This window comes from Musca autumnalis, unplaced genomic scaffold (assembly GCF_047663935.1).
Source record: "Musca autumnalis isolate F117 unplaced genomic scaffold, ASM4766393v1 scaffold_3, whole genome shotgun sequence".
In the NCBI taxonomy this organism is placed as follows: domain Eukaryota; kingdom Metazoa; phylum Arthropoda; class Insecta; order Diptera; family Muscidae; genus Musca; species Musca autumnalis.
The window spans coordinates 192,826,939-192,849,392 of NW_027411866.1; the positions used below are offsets into that span (position 1 = coordinate 192,826,939).

The 22,454-nt window shown below is 37.9% G+C and overlaps 1 protein-coding gene across 11 annotated transcripts in view; it reads right to left on the reverse strand.

Annotated features, from left to right (window-relative positions):
* The window catches only part of LOC141398634 (voltage-gated potassium channel subunit beta-2-like), a 726,071-nt gene that overhangs the window by 359,983 nt on the left and 343,634 nt on the right, over window positions 1–22,454 (reverse strand). The gene's annotated exons all lie outside the window — the stretch shown is intronic.

A 22,454-nucleotide genomic window follows, 5' to 3' on the forward strand; every position in this document is an offset into this window, starting at 1 on the left:
TGGTTTTAGACCCCAAGAATGTTTGGACGAAATCCGTTTCAAACAATTTGAAGTAGATTAAGCAATGTCCGTCTGTCCGTCCGTCTGTCTGTCTGGCTGGAGCACATGATAACTCTCGAACATTCGTAATATTTTGTCCAAACTTAGTTTAAGTTCGAAGATGAACCACAAAAGTCCGAAAATGTTCGGAAAACTTTTTCACATAATAACTCTGTAAGGGAGAAACCGATTTGGTTCATACTTTGAACAGAGGTTAAGTTCGAATATAGTCCATATCAATGCACTACATCGGGTACGTCCCACATAAACCTATATAGTCCATATCCACATGGACCTATTTAGTCCATATTCCAACGTGATACATGACTGGATGAAATAATACGATGTGCAAAGTCTGCAGCAATCAGAAACTCCCTGCGAGAATTATCTTGCGGCTTTGCCATTTTGGTTGGTACAGCCAGGGTTTCTTGGAGCTTTTAGGCCAATATCTCAGGAAGTATGGACTTGCGCAAGAAAAAATTGTACCATCGTAAAGGTAGCCGCAAGGACAACTTACTGAAACAAGTTTCAAAACGATCCGAGAGGAGCTCTTAAACTTCACTTTATCCGTATTTTGTGCGGGAGATACCCGAAGGGAGTGGACCGATATAGTCCAAGTTCCAACGTGATAAATGACTGGATAAAAAAATGCGATGTGCAAAGTCTGCACCAATCAGAAACTCCCTGCGGCTTTGCCATTTTGGTTGGAGTCGTCAGAGTTTCTTGGAGCTTTTTGGCCAATATCTCAAGAAGTATGGACTTGCGCAAGAATAAATTTGTATCATCGTAAAGGGAGCCGCAAAGACAACCTACTGAAAAAAATTCAAAACTATCCGAGAGGAGCTCTTAAACTTCACTTTATCCGAATTTTGTGTGGGAGATACCCGAAGGTAGTGGACCGATATAGTCCATATTCCAACGTGATACATGACTGGATGAAATAATACGATGTGCAAAGTCTGCAGCAATCAGAAACTCCCTGCGAGAATTATCTTGCGGCTTTGCCATTTTGGTTGGAGTCGTCAGAGTTTCTTGGAGCTTTTAGGCCAATATCTCACGAAGTATGGACTTGCGCAAGATAAAAATTGTACCGTGGTAAAAGAAGCCGGAAAGACTACCTACTAAAAAAAAAAATCGGAACGATCCGAGAGGAGCTCTTAAACTTCACTTTATCCGTATTTTGTGCAGGAGATACCCGAAGGGAGTGGAGCGATATAGTCCATATTCCATCCTGATGCATCACTGGATGAAATAATACGATGTGCAAAGTCTGCACTAATCAGAAACTCCCTGCGAGAATTATCTTGCGGTTTTGCCATTTTGGTTGGAGTCGTCAGAGTTTCTTGGAGCTTTTAGGTCAATATCTCAAGAAGTATGGACTTTCGCAAGAAAACTATTGCACCGTTGTAAAGGGAGCCGCAAGGACATGCTACTGAAAAAAATTCAAAACGATCCGAGAGGTGCTCTTCAACTTCACTTTATCCGAATTTTGTTTTGGAGATACCCGAAGGGAGTGGACCAATATAGTCCATATTCCAACCTGATACATGACTGGATGAAATAATACGATCTGCAAAGTCTGCACCAATCAGAAACTCCCTGCGAGAATTATCTTGCGGCTTTGCCATTTTGGTTGGTACAGTGAGGATTTCTTGGAGCTTTTAGGGCAATATCTCAGGAAGTATGGACTTGCGCAAGAAAAAAATTGTACCGTCGTAAAGGTAGCCGCAAGGACAACTTACTGAAACAAATTTCAAAACGATCCGAGAGGAGCTCTTAAACTTCACTTTATCCGTATTTTGTGCGGGAGATACCCGAAGGGAGTGGACCGATATAGTCCATGTTCCAACATGATAAATGACTGGATAAAAAAATGCCATGTGCAAAGTCTGCACCAATCAGAAACTCCCTGCGGCTTTGCCATTTTGGCTTGTAGGGCTTAATTACACGAAGCGACGCAATGTGGTCAACACATGAATATTGTGATCTGAATCTGGCTTGTAACTTGCAAAGTGTGGGTTCGATTTTGCTCTAAATTCGTTGGGGTATAATCTGACAGAAAACATTGAGTGGTGTGGATAGCAACATGATTGCAATCCGAGGTTAAGCCTTTTTTTGGTACTTTTACAACTGTTCCCTGCATCCATTCGGGAAATTTTTCTGAGCGTTTCTGTGGGGTTTTGATTTAAACATTTCAGGTACCTGCTCCTGCCGCTTTTCCAAGTTTGCTTTTCGATTTCATTAAGGGGTTATGGCCACTTGCAAATTTTACAAAATCCAAATTTTCTTATTGGTTCATTTTAAGGTACCGGTAAAATAGAATATGTTTCAAAAAATCGAATCGATCGGACTGAGAGATGAGCGTGAGAAAGGAAAATATCATTGTGATTTGTATCGATGTTTTAAACGCGATCTTCTCGTAATTTCATTTTTGAAAGCTGTGTTCACTATATGTATGCCGAATACGGCTGATAAAAACATAAAAAGCTTGTCCTTAATGGGTACTTTACACGGTAAATGTAAAAAACATACCGTGTAAAGTACCCATAAGCGAGACACTAATCACAACAACAGACACGTTTTAAAGAATGTTTTGACGAGTTTACGTTTCGCTTAAGGCCAAGTTTATCAGGTTTTTAATGATCCAACAAAGAAATATGCTGATCGGTTTATTCGTTTTCGAGCTACAGTGGGCACCGCAAACTGCTTTAGTAAAACCAGTGTTTGGTAGTCAGGCATGTGTCAGAACACTGTGCAATATTTTTCAACAATAAAATTCCAAAAGTAACTCAGAGGATGACCTTTCAGATAAAAAAAAAATCTTCCTAAAAAGTTTGGTAGATTTCTTGTAAAAAATTCAAGAAAAATGTTTTTTTCGTGCCCAAGCAGAGGGCATAACCTTAATACATGGAAATGGAATATTAATGGGAAATATTTTAAGAATGATGAGTTAACGATGTTATTACCAGGGGAAGAAAGGGTTGGGCTGAAGACCACTGTAAACTGTTCTCTCCAGTTCGAATCGCTAACTATTGGCATTTAGTCTTCGTTAGGGATATAAAATATTCCCGCATAGAATGGCCTCTACAAGACCCCGTTTTGTTATAGCCCCATATAACTGCACCTCCCGATTTTGGGATTTTGAAGATTTTTGTCATATTATTCAATCAAACTGCAAAATACTGGCATTCAGTTCCTGCCAGAATTGTCAGTATATGTCTACGTAACGGTACCTCCCGAATTTGGGAATCTTGAAAGTTTTAACCACATTATTTAACGAAAAAGCTGGAATTTTGTATTAAATCTTCGTTGGAGTATAAAATATACCGGCCGAGAATTACCGATACAGGTCGACGTTTAGAACGGTGCCGCTTGATTTTTGGTATTTTTATGTTTCATCCACATCATCCAACCGAAATTGCTAAAATCTAAATTCAATCAATTCTATAGTGGGGGATATTAACGCCGTTTTCATTTCTTTCTATTTTGCAGTCACATTTTCTATCCAAATTCTACATTTCAGGTTTTAATTGTTTAACCCATTTAGTACTTGGTGTTCGATTTTTCGAACAGTAAAATCAATTTTTTCAAAAAAAAAAAAAAATTTAGGAATGAAAAAGGTAAACTTTTAAACAAGTTTTTGTATATATATTAAGTCTGATCTGTCAGCAAATAAAAAAAATATCTTCCCTCGAAACTCCCCTCCCCCATTTTTGAAACCTATATTTATACCCTCAGCCTTTAGGCTAGAATATACACTTTGATACGACCAAAAATGTGCCTCATCGAAATAACGGTTTTAGACCCCAAGTATGTTTTGACGAAATTCGTTTCAGACAATTTGAAGTCGATTTAGCCATGTCCGTTTGTCCAAACTTAGTTAAAATTCGAAGATGGGCCACTCCCTACGGGTATCTCCCAAACAAAATTCGGATAAAGTGAAGTTGAAGAGCACATCTCGGATCGTTTTGAAATTTTTTAAAGTAGCATGTCCTTGCGGCTCCCTTTACAACGGTGCAATATTTTTCTTGCGAAAGTCCATACTTCTTGAGATATTGGCCTAAAAGCTCCAAGAAACTCTGACGACTCCAACCAAAATGGCAAAACCGCAAGATAATTCTCGCAGGGAGTTTCTGATTGGTGCAGACTTTGCACATCGTATTATTTCATCCAGTCATGTATCAGGATGGAATATGGACTATATCGCTCCACTCCCTTCGGGTATCTCCTGCACAAAATACGGATAAAGTAAAGTTTAAGAGCTCCTCTCGGATCGTTCCAATTTTTTTAGTAGGTAGTCCTTGCGGCTTCCTTTACGACGGTACAATTTTTATCTTGCGCAAGTCCATACTTCGTGAGATATTGGCCTAAAAGCTCCAAGCCAAAATGGCAAAGCCGCAGGGAGTTTCTGATTGGTGCAGACTTTGCACATGGCATTTTTTTATCCAGTCATTTATCATGTTGGAACATGGACTATATCAGTCCACTCCCTTCGGGTATCTCCCGCACAAAATACGGATAAAGTGAAGTTTAAGTTCGAATATAGTCCATATCAATGCACTACATCGGGTACGTCCCACATATACCTATATAGTCCATATCCACATGGACCTATTTAGTCCATATTCCAACCTGATACATGACTTGATGAAATAATACCATGTGCAAAGTCTGCACCAATCAGAAACTCCCTGCGATAACTATCTTGCGGCTTTGCCATTTTGGTTGGTACAGCCAGGGTTTCTTGGAGCATTTAGGCCAATATCTCAGGAAGTATGGACTTGCGCAAGAAAAAAATTGTACCATCGTAAAGGTAGCCGCAAGGACAACTTACTGAAACAAGTTTCAAAACGATCCGAGAGGAGCTCTTAAACTTCACTTTATCCGTATTTTGTGCGGGAGATACCCGAAGGGAGTGGACCGATATAGTCCAAGTTCCAACGTGATAAATGACTGGATAAAAAAATGCGATGTGCAAAGTCTGCACCAATCAGAAACTCCCTGCGGCTTTGCCATTTTGGTTGGAGTCGTCAGAGTTTCTTAGAGCTTTTTGGCCAATATCTCAAGAAGTATGGACTTGCGCAAGAATAAATTTGTATCATCGTAAAGGGAGCCGCAAAGACAACCTACTGAAAAAAATTCAAAACTATCCGAGAGGAGCTCTTAAACTTCACTTTATCCGAATTTTGTGTGGGAGATACCCGAAGGTAGTGGACCGATATAGTCCATATTCCAACGTGATACATGACTGGATGAAATAATACGATGTGCAAAGTCTGCAGCAATCAGAAACTCCCTGCGAGAATTATCTTGCGGCTTTGCCATTTTGGTTGGAGTCGTCAGAGTTTCTTGGAGCTTTTAGGCCAATATCTCACGAAGTATGGACTTGCGCAAGATAAAAATTGTACCGTGGTAAAAGAAGCCGGAAAGACTACCTACTAAAAAAAAATCGGAACGATCCGAGAGGAGCTCTTAAACTTCACTTTATCCGTATTTTGTGCAGGAGATACCCGAAGGGAGTGGAGCGATATAGTCCATATTCCATCCTGATGCATGACTGGATGAAATAATACGATGTGCAAAGTCTGCACTAATCAGAAACTCCCTGCGAGAATTATCTTGCGGTTTTGCCATTTTGGTTGGAGTCGTCAGAGTTTCTTGGAGCTTTTAGGCCAATATCTCAAGAAGTATGGACTTTCGCAAGAAAAATATTGCACCGTTGTAAAGGGAGCCGCAAGGACATGCTACTTTAAAAAATTTCAAAACGATCCGAGATGTGCTCTTCAACTTCACTTTATCCGAATTTTGTTTGGGAGATACCCGTAGGGAGTGGCCCATCTTCGAATTTTAACTAAGTTTGGACAAACGGACATGGCTAAATCGACTTCAAATTGTCTGAAACGAATTTCGTCAAAACATACTTGGGGTCTAAAACCGTTATTTCGATGAGGCACATTTTTGGTCGTATCAAAGTGTATATTCTAGCCTAAAGGCTGAGGGTATAAATATAGGTTTCAAAAATGGGGGAGGGGAGTTTCGAGGGAAGATATTTTTTTTATTTGCTGACAGATCAGACTTAATATATATACAAAAACTTGTTTAAAAGTTTACCTTTTTCATTCCTAAATTTTTTTTTTTTGAAAAAATTGATTTTACTGTTCGAAAAATCGAACACCAAGTACTAAATGGGTTAAACAATTAAAACCTGAAATGTAGAATTTGGATAGAAAATGTGACTGCAAAATAGAAAGAAATGAAAACGGCGTTAATATCCCCCACTATAGAATTGATTGAATTTAGATTTTAGCAATTTCGGTTGGATGATGTGGATGAAACATAAAAATACCAAAAATCAAGCGGCACCGTTCTAAACGTCGACCTGTATCGGTAATTCTCGGCCGGTATATTTTATACTCCAACGAAGATTTAATACAAAATTCCAGCTTTTTCGTTAAATAATGTGGTTAAAACTTTCAAGATTCCCAAATTCGGGAGGTACCGTTACGTAGACATATACTGACAATTCTGGCAGGAACTGAATGCCAGTATTTTGCAGTTTGATTGAATAATATGACAAAAATCTTCAAAATCCCAAAATCGGGAGGTGCAGTTATATGGGGCTATAACAAAACGGGGTCTTGTAGAGGCCATTCTATGCGGGAATATTTTATATCCCTAACGAAGACTAAATGCCAATAGTTAGCGATTCGAACTGGAGAGAACAGTTTACAGTGGTCTTCAGCCCAACCCTTTCTTCCCCTGGTAATAACATCGTTAACTCATCATTCTTAAAATATTTCCCATTAATATTCCATTTCTATGTATTAAGGTTATGCCCTCTGCTTGGGCACGAAAAAAACATTTTTCTTGAATTTTTTACAAGAAATCTACCAAACTTTTTAGGAAGATTTTTTTTTTTATCTGAAAGGTCATCCTCTGAGTTACTTTTGGAATTTTATTGTTGAAAAATATTGCACAGTGTTCTGACACATGCCTGACTACCAAACACTGGTTTTACTAAAGCAGTTTGCGGTGCCCACTGTAGCTCGAAAACGAATAAACCGATCAGCATATTTCTTTGTTGGATCATTAAAAACCTGATAAACTTGGCCTTAAGCGAAACGTAAACTCGTCAAAACATTCTTTAAAACGTGTCTGTTGTTGTGATTAGTGTCTCGCTTATGGGTACTTTACACGGTATGTTTTTTACATTTACCGTGTAAAGTACCCATTAAGGACAAGCTTTTTATGTTTTTATCAGCCGTATTCGGCATACATATAGTGAACACAGCTTTCAAAAATGAAATTACGAGAAGATCGCGTTTAAAACATCGATACAAATCACAATGATATTTTCCTTTCTCACGCTCATCTCTCAGTCCGATCGATTCGATTTTTTGAAACATATTCTATTTTACCGGTACCTTAAAATGAACCAATAAGAAAATTTGGATTTTGTAAAATTTGCAAGTGGCCATAACCCCTTAATGCTTGTGACCCCTTAAATCATCAGAAAATATGGGAAGTGTGTACCCAATAAAGTTGTAAATATATTAAAAGTGCAATACACCCAGAATTTAATGTCGAGTTATTCATTTATTATGGCACATTTTCGGATCCAATAGATATTGTGAACGGTGTTCGACAGGGATGCATTCTATCCCCTCTTATATTTTTGATTGCAATGGCTGAGTTACTCTGGTTGAGTTTAGATGCTCCAGCAAACAGAGGTATTCTCTGGCACTCCGTAAATATGGAGTAACTAAACGATTTAACATATGCTGACGACAGTTTATTGATATCCTCTTCCGAACACCATATGCAAAGCAAACTTGCAAACCAAGGCAGACAAATATCAACTACGGATAAATGTTATTAAGACTACATGAAGTTACATGATGTGAACCTTGGCAACTTCCATCTTGACGATAGGTCAGTCGACCAGCTTTACATACCTTGGAAGCCAATTAACACCCGATAGTGGCACCCATGCGCAGTGGGAAAAATTACGATTTGTCATGCAGAAAATAAAAGTCGATGTTTTATTGTATGTTCATCCATAATTATGATAAGAATAGGTTTGGATTGACAATTTTGCTATTTTTATTTTTGATATATTTGGTCAATTTGTAGTTTTTTATATATTTTTTGTGTAAGTCCCATAGAAGGGTACCTCCCGATTTTTTTTCAATATTTATGATTTTAGTCGTATTATCAAACTGAAATGGCTGAATTTTGGAATTTGGTCTTTAGGAAATGGTATAAAATATTCCGACAGAGAATTGTCGGTACAGGTCCACTTTTTGATATTGCCCCCATAGGACGGTACCACCCGATTTTCGGTAATTTTGCAGGTTTTTGCCGCATTACGCAACTGAAATGTCTGAAATTTGGCATTAAGTCTTTGTTGGGGATATCAAATATTTCGACAGAGAATGGTCGGTACAGGTCCACTTTTTGATATAGCCTCCATAGGGCAGTACCTCCCGATTTTCGGTATTTTGAAGGAGTTAGCTTTAATATCCCACCAAAATGGCTGAAATTTGGTATTTAGTCTTCGTGGGGAGTATACAACTTTCCACCTGAAATCGTCTTCTTATAGCCCCCATAGAGCAGTACCTCCCGATTTTCGGTATTTTGAAGGTGTAACCGCACTATCGCACCAAAAGAGCTGAAATTTGATTTGAAAATACATAATTTATGGTGGAGGGTATAATAAGAGTTCAAAATAGTCCCATTCTGCACTTTATTATATTAAAAACTAGTATTTAACAGTTTGTTTGGATAGGCATCACTGCATTAATTTTCCTATTTCCACCCATGTCGAGGGAACCCTAGGACGGACTTTTTCATTTTGTGTTTTCTTATCTGTTATGCTCTGATCAATTCCAAGTGATATCTGGTCTTATTTATCCAATATTCCCATAATCGTAGTTTTATTTGAACCCAGCTTAAAAAAGCTTCCTTCCCGAATTGGTATATTTCCTAAAAATTGCTTAAAACCAAAAGTCACAAGTAAAAATTTAAGACGTTGTTCTAGACTAGATACAATAATAATAATTATCATAATAATAACCTTAAATAACACTGTGCAACAAAATGGAGGTGAAAGTCTGGGGCACGGAAAATTCACCTTGGGGAAGAAAGGCCTTGGTGAGTATATCAAGAACCCCAAAGGGCCGATCCGCCGTGAGTCGAACTTCCGCGTTATCGCGTGATGAAGTTTTTGCTAGAGACCCTGTAAGCCATCTGGAATTAGCGTTATATCTTAGTTAACTGTTGTTTTAGCTTATTTATGAGATGACATGTCTTCAGTCAAATCGAATGAGGATTATTTTCGTAGAGCACTTCGACTTTCTTGGTGAGTATATTCCTGAGTGTACCTATTTCGAGGGTCTTGACCACATTTTCCAATTGTGGTTGCATTGTTGCGTACACACTACGACCCGATTTGCTGTATAGAAATATTTTTGTCGCACCTTCTCATACAAACTAAACCAGAGTGGGATGCTTTGAACGCTAATGTTTATCATCAATTACTCAACAACGTTGCTAGGGTGAGGCCTTGGGATCCTGGCCACCCTAATTATACCCTCAGTATTTATGCTAACGAGGGTATGTACACATTCATACGGACAAAATGTGTCTCATCGAAATAATGGTTTTAGACCCCAAGTATATTTGGACGAAATCCGTTTCAGACAATTTGGAGTTGATTTAGCCATATCCGTCGGTCTACCTGTCTATCTGGCTGGCTGGAGCGCAAGATAACACTCGAATCTCGACCAACCGATTCGGTCCAAAATTTGGCTTTCTTAATATTTTGTCCAAAATTAGTTTAAGTTCGAAGATGGGCTATATCGGTCCACTCCTTCCAGTACCTCCCCCACAAAAGTTCGAAAATGTTCGGACAATTTGTGCGCACGATAACTCTTGAAGGAAGTAATCGATTTGATCCATACTTTACACATCGTGAAATTTCTATCAGACTTAGATGAGGTTCCAATATGGACTCAATCGGTCCACTCATTCGGGTACCTCCCACACAAAAAGTTCAGTTAAGGACCTGCTCTCGAATTGCTTTGATTTTTGTTGTAAAACGCTGCAGTTGCTACCCCATTACGACGGTACAACGACGACACATACATATATGACGATGGATTCATTAGTTTTCGAGCTAGAGTTGGCACCGCAAACACGTTCCCCATCTATATTGTTTTGGTTTGGGTAATTATTGAAATAGCATTGAAATCAAAATGTATTGGGATAAAAAGCACTATAACTTATTGAAAGTTGCAAACAATTAGTTTTATTTGATAGACACGAAGGTAGTCTTCGTTGATAACAATGAAAAATGGGCAACTATTTGCATTCAATAGAAAATGTAGGGTTCGAATCCCAAAAGACCAAAATTTATATCGCAAAAGTTAGTATGCAACGCAGAACCCTTGTGAAACTGTGTAAAAATTCTTGATATTTTTGAACCAAATAAAACTAAATCTGTATCTAAGATCCTCAAGAGGATATTAATTAGTTTTAATGACTTATTACTTGGCGAAATTAGTTAGCAAATATTACTTATAATGACAAATCCGCCGTAAACTGGATCGTAAATCCAGAATAATTGGACCTCTATAAATACAACTACTGCAGCTGAAAAATTCTAGGTGTATGTCCTGTTTATGAATTCTAAAGCTACGAAATATTCATCTAAAAATTAGGTAATGAAGCATATCTCTGGAAGTTAACTTAAGTAAATTTCTGCTCACTAGAACTGACTGTATTGTATGCCCTTTACACTGTGGGTGTATTTTTTCTTTATTTCGGGGAAATTGAAACTATTCGTTAAAGCTATTCTCTTTTGTATTCTTAGAACATTGATAATGACATTGAAATAATAATTTGTATTGTTTTAGTTGTAATACAAAGGTCAGGTCAGAAAAGTTGTGTAAGTTCGAATGTAAAACACAATTTGCCACCTCTGACAAGTCACTTCCCAGCAAATGTTCGATGACAGATCATGAGTTGAATCATAGGTGCAAGTGACTTGTCATAGGTGCAAATTTAGGTGAATCACACAAATATTCCATAAGGTTTGACGTATCCACATTCCTTATAGGAAGGAATTGAAGTTATTCGCATGACATATAATACCCGATGACTTTAGACGTCCAATAGAAGGGGTGATATCAGCATTAAATAATCACAAATGGAAAAGAATAATAAGCATTCGTATGATTGAAGCCAATTGAAAATTCAATTGAAATCATGGTATTCATAGCGATCAGCAAATTTTGAAATGCTGTCAGTTAGTATTGAAAACAAGCAAGTAAGAGAAGGCTATAGTCGGACGGTGCCGACCATGTAATATCCTACACCACTTCCTCTGGGCACTAGTTTTCCATGAAATTTATTTTATGTGATTGTGACACGTTGTTTGTTATTATTATACTTACATATATTCAAAAAATTAAAATTTGGATTAGGAAAATAAAAAAAAAATACCAAAGGCACTTTAACCCCTAAACTAACTTTAAATGAAAGATGCTTACAGTGGAAAGTTTTTGCGGATTCTGAAACTACAATGTTCATAGGTGAGAAAAACATTTTCTTTAGTCTCATTTCCATAAGACTTGCGGTATCCAAGCATAATCGTGAAAATCTAAAAAACCCTAAAAATTTGAACTTTGACATCGATTTATTTAAAAAGCCCTCCGGCGATTTTTTTTTTTGGTTTTTTTGATTTTCTCATCTATGAACATTGTAGTTTCAGAATCCACAAAAACTTCCCATATGTAAGCTCCTTTCGCATAAGGTTAGTTCAGGCGCTCCGTGTTTATATTGACATCATAGGGAGTGCCCAACTCCATAACACAATATTGTAAATTCCAATAAGATTTGACTGAATTATTAAAAAATAGAAATTTGCATGTCAACCCATCTTTATTGTGGACACAGTATTGCCTGTATGATAGTACCCGAAATAGTGCGTTTGTGGGTCATATCAATAGGGTCTTATATCTGGTAAATCAGCCATCGACCAGATATTTACCTTGGGGCATATCCTGTAGAATATCCAAGAAATGCAGATAGACGCATATGTTATCTTTGTCAATTTGAAAGCAGCCTTCAACATCCCTAAACGTGCAAAGGTATTCCAAGGCATGTCTGAAATTGGAATTCTCACAAAATTCATTTGACATTTCCTGATACCAGGTTCTGAGATAAAATTGAAAGGATCCTCTACGAATAGTTAAGCACTAAAAAGGGAGACAATCTTTCGTGTTTTTAGACGAACTACAAAAGTTAAGAAAATTATAAAATAGACACACGTTACATGTTTTTGCCTGCGAAATCATAGGTCGATCATTATTAGTAACAGGTCCTTTAAGGGCAGACCAAAGAAGTCATTTTTATACCCTCAGCCTAAGGCTAGAACTTTGATACAACCAAATTGTCCGCAAAATGGTGTGAACGATAACTCTCGAAGGGAGCAATCGATTTGGTCCAAACTTTGCACATCATATTATTCCTTCTAGATATCGATCGAGTTCGAATATGGAATATATTGGTCCACTCCTTCGGATACCTCCCACACAAAATTCTGTTGAAGTGAAGTTTAAGAGCTCCTCTCGGATCGTTTTGATTTCACGACGGTACAAGTTTTTTCTTGCGCCAGTCCATACTTCCGGAGATATTGGCTTAAAAGTTCCAAGAAACATTGACGGCACCAACCAAAATGGCAAATCCGCAAGATAATTCTCGCAGGAGTTTCTGATTGATGCAGACTTTGCACGTCATATTATTTTATCCAGTCATGTATCAGGGGCTATATCGGTCCACTCCTTCGGGTACCTCCCACACAAAATTCGGAAAAAGTGAAGTTTAGGAGCTCCTCTCGCATCGTTTTGATTCTTTTATCAGTAGGTTGTTCTAGCGGCCTCATTAACAAGGGTACAATTTTTTTCGGAGTAAGTCAATACTTCCTGAGGTAATGACCCAAAATCTCCAAAACCCTACCGGCACCTACTAAAAGAGCTATTGTGCAAGATAACTCTAAAACTTTTTCAAAAATTCCACATTACGGTAGATACAGATTTTAAAAGAAACTCGTGATACAAAATCCACATATTTTATATACGGCATAATAACTGGGTATGGCTTGGATTTTTTTTTTCAATGGCTGAGGGTATATTTCCGTCAGCACAGCTGAGTGATACTTTCTTACTTGTTCATATATATATTTTTTAAGAAAATACCAATATTTTTAAGTAGACCTTTCATTCAAATGAAAGAGCACATCTTAAATTACTTTCGTTTTTTTTTTTTTTTTGAAAAATATTGCATATTGTAGTGGTAAATTGGCTTCCTGCGATACCCTTTTTGTAAAAGCGTTTTGCGGTACCAACACACGTGGTCGGACTTGTATGGGAAGAGCGGACAATAATACTGTGCAGATATCAATACGAATATTTCTGTAAAGGTTAGTTTAGCAACACAAATAATAAACAAGTAAAACGTGTTAAAGCATAGTACACACTGACCAACAAAACTGACAGTCATCGAGTTCTATTTCGTTGATATCAAAGTCTAGCTGAATTTTTACTTAGGGAAGTATCGTTATATGGGGGCTATGCGAAAACATGGATCTATATTGACAGCTTTTGGTGGAAATACTTTGCGACCACTGGTAGCTCGGTCAAAAAATGTTGCTAAAATCCTCAAAATACCGAAAATCGGAGTGTACCGTTATATGGGGGCTGTACCAAAACGTGGGCCTATGTTGGCAATTTTTGGTGTAAATGTTTTGTGACAACCGGGGACCTCAAATGTCAAATTATAGGTAGTTCGGCTAAAAATTTTAGCTAAAATCCTCAAAATACCAAAAAATCGGGAGGCACCGTTATATGGGGGCTATACCAAAACGTGGGCCGATATAGACCATCTTCGAACTTGACCTGCCTATGGAAAAAAGACAATCAATTATTGTGGACGCTAGAGTGAATACAACTGACGGACGGACATGGCTATATCGACTCAGAATTTTATCCTGTTCAAGAATACACATATATACTTTATAAGGGCGCAAATGTATATTTCAATGCGTTACAAACGGAGAAACAAACTTAGTATACCCTCCATACTATTGTGGGTGGTAAAAAAAATTAACATGAGTTTAACTTTACGTATAGCCCCCCATAGAGTGCTACCCCCTGATTTCTGGTATTTTAAGAGTCTTGATCACATCTTTCAATGAAATTCGCTAAAATTTGACTTTTGGATTGGGTCCACTTTTTGTTAAGGCCCCAATAAAACGCGGTACCGCCCGATTTTCGGTCGGATTTGTCATTTGATAAATTCTGGAGATAAGCAACCTTCAGAAATTTCTCGATATATGTAGCTCCACCCCTTGATTTTGTCACACACTCCAATATTCGGTATTTTTAGGGTTCAAAATAGCAGAATTTTTGAAATTTTACATAAAACAATTTCTCTACGATATGTTTAAAATTCTGAAATGTAAAAATGACTAAAATACCCAATAATGAATCCAAAAACTTAACAAACATAAAACCTTGTTTTTTTCAATATTTCAATTAAGTTTGGTCAATGTAGAGATCATTTAATTTGATACTAATATTTTACTTTCACCTAACTTTTGCTCCGAATTGACCTCGAAAACCAACATCATACATTTTTCTCTTTTTTTGATGCTATTCTTAAAGAGCACGATAAGATCCATAACAAGCTTAGTTAGAGAAATTTAACCCCCTTAGGAGTAGATATGAATACATTTGGTACCAAAAGGTAGACTTTTATTTTATTAATATTGGCTAACGGCAGCGAGCACTATCGAACGATAACTCGCAAACGAATGGGCCGATTTTCATATATTTTTGTATTCGTGTTAAAAACCTAATAAACTTGTTTTTAAGCGAAAAAGAATTTTAAAAAAATCTGTTTAAAAAAATTTTGAACTGTCAAAGTCAAAACTTCGAAAAAATTTACCGATTTTTGTCAACGAATGGGCGTTTCTTCACATATTTTTGTAGGCGTGTTTAAAACCTAATAAATTTGTTTTTAAGCGAAACAGTATTTTAAAAAATCTGTTTAAAAAAATTTTGAACTGTCAAAGTCAAAACTTCGAAAAAATTGACTGATTTTTGTCAAAAAAAAAAAAAAATAATAATAATAATAATGAAAATCTGTCTTAAAGACAAGATGACACCCACCTCAAAAATGTAATTTCCACAGTTGGTCCGAGCTCTATGGACGCCTTGCGCGTCGACACCATCAATTTGGTCTTTTCACCGTTTACCGCCAGAGCCACTTTCGCAGATTCTCCTTCGACCTTCCTAAAGGTATCAGTTACTTCCTTTACTGATCGTCTTATGATGTATATGTAATCAGCATAAGCAAGTAACATGCTTCCACCTCGTATTACCTTTTTCAGAAAAATGTTGAATAGGTCACACTAAAGGCTGTCTCCTTGTCTGAAACCTCTTTTGGTACTGAGCTGTTCGGAGAGGTTCTTTCCAATTTTAACTGATGACCTAGTGTCAGTTAAAGTCATATTGCGGGAATACCAAATTTGCGGGAATACCAAATTCAGACATTGCATGGAATACCTTTGATCGGAGGGGACTGTCGAATGCTGTTTTATGTCGATCTGCATCTCTTGGGTTTTCTCCAGGATTTGCCGCAGGGGTAAATATCTGGGCAATGGTGGACTTGCCAGGTCTAAAGCCGCGTTGGTATGGTCCAATTATCTCGTTAACCATAGGCTTTAGTCGTTCGCACAATGTCCCTGACACGATCTTGTAGGCAATAGGGAGTAGACTTATGCCCCTATAGTTAGAGCATACAGTCTTATCTCCCTTCTTGTGGACGGGGCACAGGATACTCAGGTTCCAATCGTCCGGTACTCGTTCTTCCTGCCAGATAGTGCTAACTATCTGATGAATACACCTTATCAGCGTGTCGCCTCCGGTGTTGAACAGCTCGGCTGGTAAGCCATCGGCCCCTGCTGTCTTATTATTCTTCAGCCGATTTATTGCTGTCTTTACCTCATCGATGCTATTTGATACCAACAGATTTAAAAAATGTTTTTTCCATATCCTGAGCACGCTATCTGTATTTGTTACCAGATTACCTTGCTGGTCTCTACAGGAGGATGTGCCTGTACCAAAGCCATCTGTTTGATGTTTCACTCTTTGGTAGAACTTTCGGACTTCATTCTGGCTCCTGTACATCTCGATTTTTTCACACTCCCGCTTTTGCATTTCTCTCTTTTTCTTGCGGAAGGGACGTTTCTCTTCTCTCCTTTTCTCCAGATACCTCTCTCGTGCGCTACGCGTTGCTACTGATTGTAAAGTAGCCATATATCCCGCATCTTTCTCTTCGGTAGCAGCACGACACTCCTGGTCATATCATGGATTCCTTGGTGGAGGTCTCTGGTATCCAAGTACTGATTTTGCGGCTGTTTGCATGGAGTGGGCAATATTTTGTCATTGTCCTGTTATGTTATCGGGACGAGGAGTGCTTTGATTAAGCAGTTGGGCCACTTGAGTGGAATATGCTGTGGCTATCTGTTGTGTTTGCAGCCTATCGATGTCCAACTTCCGCGTTGTATCTGTTCGTGCTTTTTTTGCAACGTTTAGACCGGTACGTACCTTTGCTGCAACAAGGTAGTGGTCCGAATAAATGTTTGCGCCTCGGAACGATCGTACATCCAACACGCTCGATGAATGTCTTCCATCTATCACAACATGATCAATTTGATTACTTGTTCTTTGATCAGGAGACAGCCAGGTGCCCTTATGAATATCCAGATGATTAAATCTGGTACTGATAACTACCATGTTTTTTGCTGCTGCAAAGTCTATCAGACTCATACCATTGTCAGATGTTTCACTGTGGAGACTGAATTTCCCGACTGTTTGGGCCAAAGATATTCTCCTTTCCAATTTTGGCATTAAAATCTTCTTGTATAATTTTAATGTCATGGGCAGAACAACGGTCATAAGTTTCTTCTAAGCGCTCGTAAAATATATCTTTGGTCTGTTCGTCTTTTTCTTCAGTGGGAGCTTGAGCGCAAATAAAGCTAATGTTGAAGAATTTAGCTTTTAATCGAATTGCAGCAAGTCTTTCATACACTGGGGTGAAGCTGGATACCAGATGTTTTAGCCTCCGAATAACTACGAATCCGCAACCAAACTCATGCTTTACGTCATGGCAGCTATAATACAGTGCGTCACCTTTAGGTGTTGTTGTGACGCCTTTCCCAATCCATCGTATTTCTTGTATGTCAGTAATATCGGCCTTGTACTTTTCAAGTACGTCTGCCAATGCGAAGACTGCACCTTCCCTATAAAGAGTGCGAACATTCTAGGTGCAGATTCGCAGATCATGGTCCTTAAAACGTTTGCGGGGTTCGTCAACTTTAGAGGGGTTTGTTTTTCTTTTCTTTCGTTTTTTCATAGTAGGCTGTTTTTTCTAGAGGGGGGTGAACGCGCGGCACATGTTAGCTCACTACCTTTAACGGGTGTTAAAGGCAGTTCCCCAGGTGACACCACGGGGAGGTCAGTGTCCACTTGAGATGAAAGTGGGACCAAGATAAATCCTGGGCTTTGCCATGTTAAAACCGGTCAGGACCGTTCCTTGGTATCTTCCATTCCCTACGTTACCCCCACCGTGACCGACACTCGTCAAAAAACGAAGGTCGTGAGGGTCGCTCAAAATCGGACGTTGTGCCAGAAAAACATAGAGCCGTGCCTTACCGGATAATGCAAGATCGCCATGTTATATACCATAAGTTAGAGGCAACCTTGGGCATTACTTCCACCAACTGACATTTGATATTGCATAAACACATGACCGCAAAAATGGATTTTTCTCGTTAAATATGGCAAAATTGGACAATCGCCCAAAACGAGGCTCTCGTGTATTAGTGAAGGAAATAGTTAATAAAAAACGATCGCGGAGCCTCAAACGATGTTTATGAGATCGTCATAGACAGCGGATCTTGGATCCAGTCTTAGGATCCCGAACCAAAACAGGTTTTCGAAAGCGAGCCAAATCGATCGAAAGTTGTTCATGTAAGAAGCACTTCGAAGCAAATCGTTGCCTGTTTTTTCGGCAACATTGACAGTAAAGCGACTATACGGCTTGAGAAATGTAGGACAGCTAATTAAGAGTGGTACACTACAATTTGTTTGCCTGAGGTCTTCTGAGAAATTCGAAAAGCGAACAAGAGAACACGAATCATTCTGACTAATGACAATGCCAGCTCTCACAGATCGATTCAAACCAGCGCCTGACTGGGGATCCAATGAATTTATTTGATTCCAGCATATCAAGAAAAAAAGGAGTGGTCAACGATTTTTGTCGCCAGAAGATGCTGTTGAGGCGTTCAAAAACCATGTTTTGGAGGTGTCTCGATCGGAGTGAAAAAAGTGCTTCAACAATTGCTTTGAGCGCAGGACAAAGAGTAAAATCATGCTGGAGACTACTTAAGAAAAAAATAAAACTATTTGTGGTGGTAAATATTCGCGTTTTCATTGTTAGGCCAGAAAGTTATAGTCCACCCTCGTATAGTAGGGTAACTAAGTCAGCAAGTGGTGTTTTGTAGTACGATTATATGAAGGATTGAGAATTTCATTCGCGTAGATTGTGTTGATTTGATCTGTCGATTGAATAATTAGGCCCATTGTTGCTGATACATCATCCACAAAATAAGTATCGCTTTTAGACCCTGTGGAAATTTCTAAAATTATTCGTTTCTTCGCAGTCTCAGGCTTATCGCAATGCTGTCGGCTGTACATATTTTGATCAAATTTTAAATAAGTCCTGTATTGTATTTATTCTCTCGTAGTAGTAGTAGTAGCAATAACAACTCCTATTATTTTTCGAGTGTAAATATTGTCATTCTTCTCAGCCACAAAGTAATGTATGGCATTGTCGACTGGTGGTATTGTGCTGGTAACAGTGCGAGTGACAGTGACATTAGTCATTAAAAAAATAGTTTACCAAAACTGTTGTTTGTTGTGAATGCATGTGTGTAACTATTTTGTTGTTGTTTTTTTCTTTTTTGGTTTCCGTTAGCATAAAATATTGTTGAAGATATGAATAGACAAGACATTTGATTGAGTCCTTCGATAGGCAAATGAATGTGTGGACAATTTGAAAATGTAAAATTGTTGCTGTGGTTAATAATAATAGTTAATGAACTTTTTATTTTATGGCTAGGGAATTGAGATTTTAAAAACAATAAACAAAGTGTGTAATTGAACATTGTTTTAGATATGAGTATACATTTTGCAGAAATAGCTATACAGTTAAGTAAAAAATTATCCATTCAGTTTGGGGCAAGATTAACAAAACATTTTTTGGGACTTCTATATATTAAAAGTTCTAGTTAGCCCCTGTATGTAGTAGTAAGTAAAAGCAATAACTAGCATAGGTGCTACGCCATTGCCCTAACTAACCACCTTAAACTTGTCCATTCCATACAAAATAACATTGGTGTAGGTGGTGTACAATTGTGGCGGGGGTGACAAGTCATGTCAAATAGTCATTGGCCCATTGACCATTTAAAATAATGCACTTGCATTCACACTTTAGTAGCAACCTTAGGCCATTCGTCTATTCGTTCCGACAAAATTCTAATTTGTTTCGGTAGTGTGGCTTTTCGTTGAACAGAACTTCTGTGTCAAGCGTGAAATGTTATGGTCAGATGATGGAAAGCCAATAACAAAAAAACTAAAGAGGAGGTAAAACAATGTCACACAGACAAACCAAAAACAAAAACTAAATATATAACGAATGTCAGTGAGAAATGCGTCTTATGCGAGGTTTTGTTGTTCACCGACACTGTTATTCATGGTTATATACATGCAAATTTTACCCATTGAAGGTAGATTTTGGTGTATTATATTAAACGATTAAAGAAAAAAGGGCAAAACAACTGAGTGACCAACTCAAATGGCTGACTTCCCAAGTTAGATTTAAGTTTTCAGATGAACTATGTTGACCCATTGCATCAGGTACTTCCGCTACAAAAGTTCAACACCTTAACCTCACTTTATAATCACTTATCGGGTTGTATTTAAGTTTTAATAGTTGGTAGCGATCGTGATTACAACAGTGCAGGGAAACCAATACTTCCCGAAATATGTATGTGCCAGTCCGTAATGTTTCCAATATTTCTCAGACTAAAGTTGTTAGTAGTCTTTTTTGATGATGAACTAAAGGAACCCGCCCAAATTGTATTCATGAATAGATTTAGTTAATCTATATTAGGCAATTTTCCTTGCGGCAATTGTCAGTTTGTCGTTGAGAGGCAAAGGGTTAATATATGCTTCACCTCTCCTTCCATCAAACTGACAATTGCCGCAATGAAAATTGCCTAATGTATTTATGAACTTATTCCTTTTTATGTTCCAATGAAGGTTAAATACTTGTTTATGTTAACCCATCTGGCTGAATTGTTTTACCATAAAATATTACAATTTACATGACACTTACAATTTTACATACGTACATAAAAGCCCATGTATATTAATATACATAAATTTATGTGCGTTTCGACACACACGCACGATACATGCAAAAACCACAACAACGTGGTATCGAAAAAATTAACATTTTTCCGAACACCTCGTTAAACAAGATTTGTCAAACTATTACTTGGAAAAAAGCGCTGTAACATTTTTCACTAGACTGAATTATTAACTAAGGATGAATTTATTTTATTTGTTTTATATTTATTGCCAGCTCGATTTCGACAGTGTCAGCAGATACAAAAATAAATATATATAATATAAAATATAATATAATATAATATTTTAAATACAAAATTCAAAACAGAAATATAAATATAAATAAGTGAGAAATGGCTATAGTCGGTACGGGGCCGACTATGCGATACCCTACACCACTAACCTCTGTGCATAATCTTTTCACTCGAAAATATTTCTTTTAAGGAGATACGAACGTTTTCAGCTATCTGACTTTTATAAACAAATGACTTAAGGCGAACTGAACCAAAATAATTAATATATTTTTATACCCTCAGCCTTTAGGCTAAGGAGGTATATACACTTTACGATGAAAATGTGCCCTCATCGAAATAATGGTTTTAGACCCCAAGTATGTTTGGAACGAAATGTGTTGCAGACAATTTGGAGTTGATTTAGCCATGTCCGTCGTCTGTCTGTCTGTCCTGCTGGCTGGAGCGCACGATAACTCTCGAACGGATGAACCGATTCGGTTGAAATTTTGGCTTTCGTAATATTTTGCCCAAACTTAGTTTAAGTTCGAAGATGAGCTACATCGGTCACTCCTTCCGGTACCTCTCCCACAAAAGTTCGAAAATGTTCGGAAAGTTTGTGCGCACGATAACTCTTTAAGGGAGTGACCGATTTGGTCCATACTTTGTATAGCGTAACTTTCTACCAGAGTATTATGAGGGTTCCAATTGGTCCACTCCTTCGGGTACCTCCCACACAAAAATTTTGGAAAAGTTTCAGTTTAGGGCCATCTCTCGAATCGCTTGATTTTTGTTTTAGCAACTTGTATTCAATGCCCTCCATACGACGGTACAAGTTTCATCAGGGGCAAGTCCATACTTCCTGAGAAAATAGCATGAAAGTTGCAAAAAAAACACCCTATGACACCGCGTGTGAGGTGGTTGTAGCGCAAGATAACTCTCGAACGAATCTGCCGATTTCGGTCCGAAAATTGGTCTTTGTAACATTTTGTGCAAACTTAGTTTAAGTTCGAAGATGAGCTACATCGGTCCACTCCTTCCGGAACCTTCCCCACAAAAGTTCGAAAATGTTCGGAAAGTTTGTGCGCACGATAACTCTTGAAGGGAGTGGCCGAATTGGTCCATACTTTACACATCCTAATATATCTACCAGATATATATCAGGTTCAAATATGTACTATATTTGTCTACTCCATCCGGTACCTCCCACACAAAATTTCGGATAAGTTCACTTTAAGACCCGATATCGAATCACATTGATTTTTGTTGAAGCAACTTGCATTCGCTGCCTCAATTACGATGGTAAAAGTTTTTTAGGGGCAAGTCCATACTTCTTGAGCAAACAGCCCGAAGAGTGTAAAACCCCTATGGTACCATATGTTGTGGCTGGAGATCCACTTCCATAACGGTCAATGTCGATCCATTCCTTTTAGTATCTCCTCCGCAAAACTTTTGATCTTTAATCCTAATCAAAATTTTTGTCGGTTCAAATGACCAAAATATTTAAAACCCCCTAAATACATACGTATTTTGGGAAAAAATTGTTTCAATCTACACAGGCTGAGGGTATATCTCTGTCGTCAAAGCCGACTACTACTTTTTTACTTGTTTTTTAATTTAATTTAATTTAATCACCATCATCAAT